This window comes from Lates calcarifer, linkage group LG7_1 (genome assembly GCF_001640805.2).
Source record: "Lates calcarifer isolate ASB-BC8 linkage group LG7_1, TLL_Latcal_v3, whole genome shotgun sequence".
In the NCBI taxonomy this organism is placed as follows: domain Eukaryota; kingdom Metazoa; phylum Chordata; class Actinopteri; family Centropomidae; genus Lates; species Lates calcarifer.
In genome coordinates, this window is record NC_066839.1 from 20969905 (window position 1) to 20979875 (window position 9971).

Genomic DNA, 9971 nt, shown 5'->3' on the forward strand with positions numbered 1-9971 from the left:
GAGTGGCTTAAATCCTATAGAAGGCTCTGTAAAGACTGCAGCAATGGGACCATTACAGCCGAGGCATGTTCAAAGCTCAGGTAGAAATGGATGCATTATTTACCTTGTCTTTGTTCTCACTTGAAGAGCTGATTTGAATCTAATTATCATTTAGAGCATAAGTTGGTGTGGGGGACAAGGTGCCTGCCTGGTGGATTATCCTCTGACAAGTCAGGTGTGTAATATATTATTGCCATATTTTACTAGATAAAATTATTGCTCTCATCTGCCCTCCACTTTCATTACCCTCTACTATGGAATATACTTAAAAACAAGTGAAAGTTTTTGAGGCAAATTATGCTAATTTTTAATGTCACAGGTGTTGGCATAATATTTCTTTTTTTTCCCTCCAGAAAGCTACACTGCACTAAAGCACTTTGACAGGTTTATCCCCCTCAGAGATTATGGAGACATTTTATGTTTGTGTGTGTCTGTCTGTGTGTTTTGTAGTATCAGAGGCTTAGTTTAGATGAGTTTAGCCAACATTATAGGAAGGGAGACATTACATTGCACAACTACAAATGTCAAGGATAACACAATTATGTCCAAGACCTATTTCCATGTAAGAGAGTGAAGATGTATGACTCCAGATGAGGAGGCACATCATACTCTCAACAAACCAATGGAACTAATTAAATGTATTTATCATCAATAAAATCATAATAAGCAAAGATGCATAATACACAATGTGTGATTGTGGAAATGATCAACTGTTTTTGGGCCAATGTAACTTATTTCATTTTATGGCACCACATGACCCGAAGGAATATGTTTTCATGTAGGTGATAAACTGAGACCAGCATGAGTTAGCACCACTAGCTCTACTCTAGTGGGCCTAAGTCAGTTATCTGTCTTACCATAACCTAACCAAAAACCTGACACCAAACCACAGAGGATCACTTCAGAAAAGTACAGGAAACACTACAGGAGTGGCACTAAAACATTGTTCAATGGCCCAACGAGCCCTAACCCTATAAAACTGGTATCTGAGATACTCTGGGACTCTGTTGAGTTATAGCTGTAAAACTGTAAAACTCCAGCCTCCTGAGGTAACCCCCAGTAGGACTGCCACTGCCACACTCACATTTAAAGGGATGAGAACTGACACAATGTGTTTGCATTAAATTAATCACAAATTAAATCCTAAATGAAATGTTTTTGCTCGTTTAAACAAATTTAAATTTAAAATAAAAAAAATGACAAACACTTGGGTTCAAATCCGGTACAACCCTCTGTAGCTCAAGGCGCTCTTGGCTTGAATTCCTGGCTTAACATTTCTGAAGCTGTCTGAAAAAAAAAAGTGACTTCTTTGAGCAGAACCAGTATCCACCAGTTCTCCCCTGAAAAGCTTTTTGTTTGCTTCTCATGTTTTTTTCACATTTAGTCCAGCAGTAGTGTATGTTTTCCAGGGGAATCAGTCATATTTGAACAAATTGCAAAACTGTTGGATAGTATCAAGAGTCGAAGATTAGTTCTCTCAAAGGGCTCCCATGGGATCCATCTCAGTAAACACTACATTTCATCCGGAGCCACCAGCTTGACAGGCCTGTCTGCGGATTTGTTTTGGCTTTGGAGTGTATGATTATGGAAACAAATCACTGGTACACAGTGGTTCAAAGCCGAAGCGGTTTTACACTCATTTAAAGGCTTGGTGTTTTTATTGGAAACATAAGAGGTTATCACGGGGCTTGTATAGCCTGTGACATCATCTCAAAGAATGTCTAGTGGCCCAGTCTTGAAATGAAATTATGACTGTTCCCACAGAGTTCCAGCTTAAGACTCATTTATCAAACCTATTCTACCTGGCTGTGTCCTCGACATTGCATACAAGAGGCCGCGCTGAAAGATAAGATTTGTTCTGCTTTTTTTTCGTGTGTTTTCCAGACCTTTCGCACGCAGCTGCTTTCCACATCAGAGACAAGTTAATACAATCAGTTATACCAGGCATCTCGTCCTTTGGTACTGTGATGGCTCACCCACTCAAGAGTCTGTGGCTGTGATAAACACAAAGCCTCTTGCTGAGGAAGCGGCCAGTGCAGCAGCACATCAGAGTTCTGCATCAAAACGCCTAGAGTGGGATAAGGTAATGTCTGTACCCTTGAGCAGCCTGACAGTATCAAGGTGAGAACAGTGCATGGCCGTCTCCAGAGGGGGGGTCAGACAGGGATCAAGGAGTTCTTGTTATTTGTGATTATTCCTCCTCGTGTCTGCAGGACCACTTTCGGAGGTGATAAGAAACAGCCAGAAAAAGTAGAGAGAGTTTTAGAGCCACTCCCTATTAACTCTGAAACCCCATAAGAAATTGTTACAGTGCAAGGAACTCATTTCTTTTCAGTGCCATTGGGTCAGATGTACAACTTCTCAGGGATTTAGGTGGATTATGGCCACCATAATCCATCTCTCTGCCTGACCACAGACTTTCACTCTGGTGTCTGTACCGTGCTTCACACAGCAGCGTTGAGCACCACAGAACATGCATGTGACATGTATAGGAAGTTCCCCATGCAGACCTGACACTGATATCTGACTCACTTCTGGCCTCTGGGGTTCAGTAAATAAAAATTCTGTTGATTTTATGCATAGACAGTGATAGGTAGCTGACAGTTAGATTATTGCTACCTGAAAACATAAAAAAGCTAACTACAGCTCCTTAGGTTGTGCATGGCATAGCACACAATGCAATGCTGGTCAGTTGCAAGAAGACTTACTTAACTTAAACCACCTCACTTTTTCATTCTGGGTCAAGTTTGTTCAACGACAATGCAATGACAAAAGTTACTGATCTATACCATACCAACAGAAAAACATGATTTTTAAAGTAAGTAAATAAGTAAACTGAGGTCTATAAACATGTAATACTGTTGTTATTAGTGTTTGACAGGCTTGGCACATGGCATACATATATTACTCTATATTAGTATTCCAGGATACTGGAACACGTGGCACCTTTTTATATTATGTCTGCAGACCCCAGTACATAAATGTAGAAAAAGATGACAACAACAACAACAACAACAAAAAAGAACAGATCCAGAAGGGAAAATGAATAGAAAACATAACAGAACAACAACAGAGACAATATGTCATACATTCTGTGTATCTTGACTCATACTACAGGAGCATATAGTCACAAAGATAACTAGTTAGACCTGACTTCCTGACCTAGTCAGTCAGTCAGGAAGGAGGGAGATAAACAGATAAACCATTAAAATAAGAAAGTGTTTCCCCAAAATAATAGGCTACATTGTAAGCTGTTATTCACCAGTGTCAAGAACTGGACCATAAAGTTTGAATTTACTGAGGTGAGCTCTATGCACCTGCACTTTTAGTTTGGATCAACTGATCAAACAGGATGATGAAGAATCCACCCTGTCTAATGTCACCTCCCACTGGTCCTCTGCACCAGAGACTAAAAGTCAAGTTTAAAATGGAGAGAGTAAATAAGTGGTTATCATTAATAGGCCACAGACTTGACTCAGAGAAAAACTCAAAATGACAGAGGAACTGTATCCAGAGAGTGGACAGTAACACGGGGATTGAGGAGGGTGGGAGGGAGATAAGGGAAGACAGGAACAAACCAGTGCAGAGCCTTTGAGCTACTCCAATTAGTGTCAGGAGTTTTTAACCATTGAATACATTTTTGCATATTGGCAGCCCAAAGATAACACATAAAATTAGGGAGCATGACACCACCACAATTCACTATAGAAAAGTTTTACTGACCTTAGGAACCATTCACCCAGATCAACGTAATGATTGTGTGATCCAGCATGTGGAAATAAGGCTTAGGTAGCAATAGGAGGAAAGCATTGAAAAAGGAGGTAGCAGTAATACTGATGCATTGAGTTAATCACACCACAGAAAAATGTGCTATTAACCACCACAGCTAAATTTGAATAGTTCAAAAATCAGCAAGAATGTGACATTTGATTTCAAAATCATGAAAAAATAAGCTGAAACATGGATGCTAGCAGCCTTGGAGTTGTTTAAGCCAACAGAGCACAGCCACACACACACACACACACACATATATATATATATATACAAACACACAAGGCAACTTTAACCAAGGACATTTTGAAGTCCTTAAATCCAAAAAAGTAAGCTTGAAGACCTACTGGGTATAAAAGCACAGGGAGGCTTGGTTTGCTCCAGATTTCAGAGTGCTAATCTTATGGATGCACCTGGAGAAAGGCTGGAGAGATTCAGCATACAGCAGTGAACTTCCACTCTGAACTGTACAAGAGTGAATATAACGCAAATGAACTGCTGTTTTCTTCATTTTAGCGATGGACTTCCACAAATCTCTGCTGAAGAGAAGAGAATCCCGGTCTCTTGTCTGAAACTGGCAGAGCTGCACACTGCCCTGCAGGGCATGGAAGGGGCAAAGCCTCAGGCACTGACGGGCTGCCAGTGATTGATTTTTATAAGGCTTTCTGGGAGGAGTTGGATGAAGATGTGTTGGCAGTGCTGAATGAGTGCTTCAAAGAAATGTCTTTGACCTTAAATTGCAGGAAAGCTGTGATCACTCTGTTGTAGGAAGAAAGGAGATCTATGGGACATAAACAGCTGGCGTGCGGTTTCTGCACAGAGTGTGATATCCTGTCGAAAGCTCTGGCTAACAGACTCAGGAAGGTGCTGGACCAAGTCATTCACCAGGACCTTACTGTGTACCTTGGTAGGTCTATTATAGAAAATGTGTCTCTGAGGAGATGTTTTGGACGACTGTAGTTCTTTGGGCGTGGATGTTGGTCTCATTTGATTAGACCAAGTAAAAGTTTTTGACAGGGTTGAGCACCTCTACTTTTGGAGGATTTTGGAGCAGTTTTGTCTCAACCTAAGTCTAACAGCTATGATCAAGGTTTTTCACCAAGACACTGAGAGTGTGGTGAAGATCAATGGAGGCCTGAGTGCTCTGTTTAAAGTAGAGAGAAGGGTCCAATGAGGTTGTTGACATTGATGGCCGAATCTCACCAGGTTTTGACAGCACATATTCTGTAAAATTAGAATGTGGAGGGACTGAGGCCTTATTTTCTACCTTAAAGACCTTGTTCTTGCCTTTCAGAGAGAAAGTTATTTTTATATTTGGGGCTAGTTACAGAAAAGTTTACACTGATAAAAGGCAGTTGTTAAATTTTCTCTTGGGTGAAGAAAAAATGTCAACATATCTTACAAGGAGAAACAAAATGAAAAGAATATTTAGTCAGTGTGTTTCTCCCAGTGGTCAGAGAGAAGGTCTGGATAGATTGTAGATTTCATAAAGAAATAAAAAGTCAGGACAGGTTTGTTCAACAGTGGTGTTACAATGATGTCATCTGTTCAGTGGAGCGTGAGGAGTTAATATTTGGTGTTGTTCAGTGAAAGAGTCTACAGCAATGTGTTTATTCGTTTTCGCTAAAACATTGAATTTTTACAATTATATCTCATCCCAACCAGCCACCCACCCTGAGTATGGTTCTGTTTTTCTTCTCCACTGTTGCCTCATGCTGCTCATGGTGGGAATTGCTGGGTCTCTATGAAGGATATTCCAAAGTACAATCTAGACCTGCTCTTTATGAAAAGTGCCCTGAGATAAGTTGTGTTGTGATTTAGTGCTATATAAATAAAATTGCAGATGAAGAAACTGAAAATATTTTGAAGTGTTTGTAAATGTAGGTTGGTTCAAATTTAGCCACCTGAGCAGAATCACTCTTATGATCTTATAAACAGTGCAGTGTTTCAATTCTGCTTTTACTCTGAACATCATTTTTAATTAATTAGCTGAATGGCAATATACTGTAAGAATAGTCAATTTATATATTAACACTAAACAATGTGAATAATGAGGTGAGTTCAGATGAAATGTGGAGTTACACTGCATAGCTGTCACACTGACTGAGGGTTTGCAGTGTTTTGTGAGCTCTGTGGCCCAGCATTTATCACATCACATCCACATGACTCCTTTTCAGCTGAGGAGACTCATGGCAGCTGCTTATTTTGCCCCTACCTTGGCATGGCTGATGAACTGTGACAGCTGATGTCTGAACAACCAGTCAAAGAAAGTGCCTGTAATGAGGAGTCTGCTGCTTGAGGGACAGATGCCATCATATTTCAGATAAAGTTATTCCCCTGCTCTGCTGAAGCCATACTGGTTCTGGCAGGCTTGCTGTGCCGGCGGCTGTCACGTGGTGGGTTATTCTGAGATCCCGTACTGTTTGTTGGGAGGTGGGGGTGGTGGGGGCTGTGCGGTGGCAAAATGTGGCTCTACATATATAGTTTCATCGACAATGCAAATTCTGGCCTCCACTCTCACTTTGTTTGCCAGCTGTGAGTAGATGAATCAGGCCGGAGTGAGATTCAGAGCCAGACTGTGCTGGTTTAGACAACAATAGAATATGTCTTGGCTGGAGTTGTACTTGGAGTCCTAATTGAAAAGCTGCATTCCCACTGTTTTAAAAGGTGATTTGGCTAGGTGAAGCTGGTATGACTAATATTTGTAATTAGTACTTCATTAATATATCCAGCTCTATTAAGCTCACTAATAAGCAGCTTTGCTGTGGTTGGAGACTTTCACATGCCAGGTTTGTATTTCATGCACTGAAATTTAAGCATATGAGTGGCTGATTCAGCAACAGATCTCTGACTGGTGCAAATGGCAGGACAAGCAGGAAGTTACATTTCAAAGGACTGTGTTTTAGCTTTTTAAAAGGGCACCTCAGTGACTTAGTGTCATACTCCCATAAAGTTGGTGAACTCGTGGGAGACAGATTAAAAAAACAACGGTCAAAATTGCATTTCAACAGTGTCTTTAAAACTCTATGCCTCCAGTTTACAACCCAGCCTTTGCATTAAGGCTTTGTGCTGAGGAGTCGTTGCGTAACATTGGCACACTCCATTCCGTACACTGCTGGTGCTGTTGCGGCGCAGAAGAAAGACTTTTATTGTGGCGGGGCATTTGGGAGCGAACATCCTGAAAACTCAACCCGAGTTCTTTACACAGAAATCAGTCTACTACAGGGTGTTACATTACAATCTTTCACATACTGGCAATAAAAAAACCCCAAAACAATTATTCCATGTAAATTTCTGTAATTTCTTCTGTACAGTAGCTTTAACACCAGGGTTGGAAAGTAAAATACATTTACTCAAGTCCTGTGCTTTAGAACAAATTTGAACTTGAATGTTTCCATTTTATTTCTGGCTCCACCACATTATCAGAGAGAGCTATTTATCTGACAACTGTAGTTGATAGTTACTTTTTTAAATTAAGATTTTATCACATAATTAGTGTATGAAATACAGAGTATTGTTAACCTTTATGGCTAGCCTTGTGTTATTTCTTTATTTTTTTCATTTGAAAAAAGCAGTGAGAGCAATCAAACCTCGGATGTCTTTGAGTTGTTAGCAGCTACACTAAAGAGTTTAATCCCCCCTTGTAAACTTCTCAGATAGTTTCATTTAAATGATTGTTTGAGGCATATCAACCAATATTACACAACAAAGCAAAGATTTGAGAGAAAGAATGAATCCCAGTTTCTGTGGCAGGGAACCACTGGAACTACAACAACTACAGAACAGTATATAATGTAGTTAAAACTAGCTCCACCTCAGCCTCCACCTGTCTTATTTAATCATTTATCAGTCAACTACTTTGCTGAACTTTCAAATGCAGGACTTGTAATGGAGAATGCTGTATTGTATTTTCTTTCAGCACTGCCTCACAGAAACCCTAATACTCTGCCATAAAAAAGAAAGTACATTAAACCATACACCACACTCTCAGGCTCTCTGACAGCACTGAGCAGCTTCAGTGGTAGGCTGCTTCAGCCAAAGTGTGTGACGGAGAGGAATCACAGGTCCTTCCTTCCTGCTGCTGTCAGACTCTGTAACCAGCTCTGCTCCCAGCAGACCACACACTCACTAAGCCACACTTTAAACAGCTGCTATCGCTCATACTGTGCAATATTATGTCACTCAGGGGTTATTATTTCAAACTGTGCAATATTAGTATTCAATCCAGTTTGTTACCTGTGTGCATAGTCTTGTTCATATTGTTCATATTGTTCATGATTTTTTATATATTATCTTATTTATATCTTGTTTTGTATTTCTTAATATTTATTGTTTTCTTATTGATGCCGTTTTCTATTTTTCCGATCCCTTTTTGCTGCTGCAACAATAGAAATTTCCTCTCTGTGGGACTAATAAAGGATTATCTTGTCTTATCTGTTTCTGTACATCTCAACTGCAAGAGCACACACATTTTATAGGGAATGTAATGACCAGATTACGTTTCATATTTTTTTTCTCTTTTATAAAATTCTAAGATTCATTTACATGTTTATTATGTATTTTAATTTAAGTTTCAAACACATTGATACTGAACGTATGTTCATTATTTAAATAAATATAAATAAATGATATCCACCTGTAGTGACCCCAGCTTTATGAAACAGTTTTCTGGTTCTGTTTAGACTCTCACAGCTCCTGGTTCAGGTTCAGGAAAATATCCTGGTCTAGTTTAATACAGAAAAACTTCACAGTTACTTCAGACACAACCTGTTTATTTACACTGAACCAAAACCACCATCATTTCCACGACCTTAACCAAAGAGCTTCAGTTAAAAATGGGACTCTGATGTGACAGTTGTTCAATTTCTACGCCTGACTGTCCACCCCACCACCTCCTGACCACTGTGCTGCCATTCATAACTGTCACGTTTCAGTCAGTCATCATGGCGTGTGTGTGTGTGTGTGTGTGTGTATGTGTGTTTCTGTGTGAGTGTTGTGAATGCTTTCTTTCATTTTTAATTTCACATAGGTCACACATAGAGAATTAAATCCTGGCTCTCCAAGCCACAAATCCTGTTTAACATTTACTCACTTATCCTTTGAGGTTGTGGGAGGGGGCTGAAGCTAATCCCAGCTGACACTGAGGCGGGGTCGCCAGTCTATCACAGTGTTCTGACACTCAGAGCAGTCTATTCTGTGAAGTTGAGGTGCATGTTTTATAACCACTGTAAGGAGACAAAGGTAATGTCCATACTTTCAATGTCACGTCTAAAATGTTATGTGTGTGTGGACGTGACAGGAGTCACCTCTTCCGGTGTGGTGTGGTAGTGAGCTGAAATACTGGGTCAGGTCTACTTAGAGGCAAAGTTGTAGTGACGTTTAAAATTAATAAAGGAAATTGAGATTCATTTATACATGCCAGCCTCAGCAGGCAGATCAGCAAAACTGTCAAGCAGAGGTCACATATATCCACGCTTCCTATGGAGGAGGCCCTATGCCAAGTAGAAAATTGCTTATTTTCCAACTCCAACAGGATGTAGTCTTCTCTGAGGCCAGCAGCAGACATCTATTCCTATGTAAAAGCAATAGATCAGCGCTTTTAACAGAGCTTGTCAGGGCCTGCTTCTGTGGAGTTCAGTGAACGATTCTAATATGCTGCAGCCAAACCTGGAAACATGACTGTGCACAGGACATCAATCAAACATCACTCTCCTCAGATATTTTAGTTCTAACAGAAATTTCTAATTGGGTTATAATTACTTACACTTAAAGTAACCATTTGGCTTTCTTTAGATCTGACTACATTTACCCATTAAAATTTGATATCATGCAATGTTGTGTCCTGATGTGCAGAAAAATTAGTCGATGCGTTTGTTACTTCCAGGCAGGACTACTGTAATTCATTATTATCAGGCTGCCCCAACAAGTCTCTAAAGACTCTGCAGCTGATCCAAAATGCTGCACCACGATTACTGACAGGAACTAGCAAAAAGAAATATTTCTCCTGTGTTAGCCTCTCTACATTGGCTCCTGGTCAAATCCAGAATTTAAAATCTTCCCCTTAATGGTCAGACAGGATTCCCATTACAATCCATGTTCTCTCAGATTGCTGGTTTGCTGGTGGTTCCTAGAGTTTCCAGCAGCAGAACAGGAGACAGAGG